The 2,319-nt window shown below is 36.9% G+C and overlaps 1 pseudogene; it reads left to right on the top strand.

Moving 5' to 3' along the window:
• The first annotated feature begins 1,771 nt into the window (after positions 1–1,771).
• LOC118601258 lies at positions 1,772–1,890 on the top strand (annotated as a pseudogene).
• Positions 1,891–2,319: the final 429 nt, after the last annotated feature.

Below are 2,319 nucleotides of genomic sequence, written 5' to 3' on the forward strand. Positions count from 1 at the left end.
CTGAAAGAAGGCAGAGCCATTTTTTTAAAATCTCTGTTGTCCTATATATAATATGTTTTTTCCTCTGAAGGCTTTTAGGATTTTCTTCTTTGTCATTGGTTTTGAGAAATTTAATTATGAAGTGCCTAGAAACCATTTTTTATTTATCTTGTTTGGGGGTCATTGAGATTTAGGGATATATGTTTTCATATTTTTCACAGCATTGGGGAAACTTCGACTATTATTTTATACATAAATCGGACATCATGCCGTTGTACATAAGTCACTAAAACTTTATTTTTCCCACATTTACTTTCTGTTCTTCACTTTGGATAGTTTTTACGACTATGTCTTCAACCTGCAGTTTCTAGCATGCTTTACGGCTGATCTAATGATTTTTTTAAATTCATAGACTCAACTTTTCAGTCTAGAGATCCATTTGCTTCTTTTTTATAGTTTCTATTTCCCTCCTCGTTAAATTCATGTTTCCTTTAAATTCTTGAACATATTTATAGAGCTTTTATGTACTTCTTGCCTGGTAATTTCATTATCTTTGCCATTTGAGTGTCTATTGATTTTGTTCTCCAAGTGATGGGCCACGTTTTTCCTGCCTTATCATATGTCTAGTAATTTTTTTACTGGATCCTGGACATTGTAGCTAGCGTGGCTGGATTTTGTTTTCTTTCATCAGAGAGTGTTGAGTCTTGTTCTGGCAGGCTGTTCATTTACCTGCGAATCAGCATTAACTCTTTGAAGCTTGTTAGGAAGGCTTGTCGAGATAAGTCTATAGTGGATGTCATACTCTGGTTTGTTTAGCCCTCTTCTTACAGCACACTGTTTCTGGGATCTAGGCTGAATTCCCCAGTATTAAACAAGATCCTTCCACTCTGGTTAGTTAGAACTTGAATAATTCGCAATTCTGTGTGAGTTCCGGTAATTTTTTAGCTTACCCCTCTAGAGTAATGTTTTTTTCTGCCATGATTTTCTTCACCCGACCTCGTGGAGTCTCACCCTATGCGTTTATAGATCAGCATTAAATCCAAGACTCATGAGAGTCCTGAAAACTTCTGGACATCGTTCACACAGCTACCTTTTCTCTGGTGCCCAACTCCATGATTTCTAACCGTCTCGTTTTTCACTCTTACCTCACCCATTCTACTGCACGCTGCTTGAGTTCCCTTTTCTTGCAACAGAGTTCTAAAATTCCTCCAGGGAGAAAGTTGGAGTAACCGTAGGGCTCGTGTTGTTTGTTTTACTCTGTCCAATGATCACAGTTCTACTCTGCCTGTTGTCAAATGCCTGAAAATGTTGTTTTACATTCTTCGTCTAGAGTTCTAGTTGTTTATGTTGGAGGGGCTAGTCTAGTATCAATTATTCCTTCGCAGAAAGACCAAATAAGGGCCCATTTGAGAACGAATACAAATAATAATACTAACAGATCACATCCATTGAATAAAATAGAATCCTTATGTCTACTCTCCTATGAATAAAAAATAAATAGATGGGGAGAAAGGAATGCTTTTTCCTTAAAGTAGCATGCCAACTAATAAATATACAAGGAAGGATAGAATTAGAAAATCATCATTTGGCAGCCATCATAGTAATAATTGATTCAGCCAAGAAACATCGGTAGATGATAAAACCCATAATAAATATTTGATGAGTGGAATATTTTACATAGGTTCCATGTACTTCCCCCCCAAAAATACTTATTAATTACAAAAAGAGAAAAAAGAACTTTACAGCAGAGAAGCTTGATGGATACCACCAGTGATAAAAGTTTATAAAGCCAGTCTACAGCCATGCTACCCTAAACAAGCCCAATCCTGTCTGATCTCAGAAGCTAAGCAGGGTCAGGCCTGGTTAGTACTTGGATGGGAGACCACCTAGGAAGACCAGGTGCTGTAGGCATAAAAAAAAAAAATAACAAATAAGGGATTGTAAGATGACAAGGTCTTTGCAATCTGTGAGGTCAACCAAGGGTTGCTTCGTCTTAAAAGTAAGTAAATAAATAAATAAATAAATAAATAAATAAATATTTACAAAGCAAGTAATGGGACGGAAAATTATATACCACTTGATAGTTATGAACTGCTGGATGAAAGATGAAGGCAAGAAAGCTAGGGGAAAAAGCCATTACACTGGGTTAGGGGAGATATGTTGAAGTTGGATGTTATGGATAGAATGTTCGTGTCCCCAAAAAATCTATACGTTGAAGCCCTAACCCCTGTATTTGGAGATAAGGCTTATAGGGAAGTGATAAAAATTAAATGAGCGTAAGGCCTTAATTTGATAGGGCTGGTGTCTCTATAAGAAACACCAGAGCTCTCTCTCTCCACG

Source organism: Rousettus aegyptiacus, unplaced genomic scaffold (assembly GCF_014176215.1).
Source record: "Rousettus aegyptiacus isolate mRouAeg1 unplaced genomic scaffold, mRouAeg1.p scaffold_m13_p_3, whole genome shotgun sequence".
NCBI lineage: Eukaryota > Metazoa > Chordata > Mammalia > Chiroptera > Pteropodidae > Rousettus > Rousettus aegyptiacus.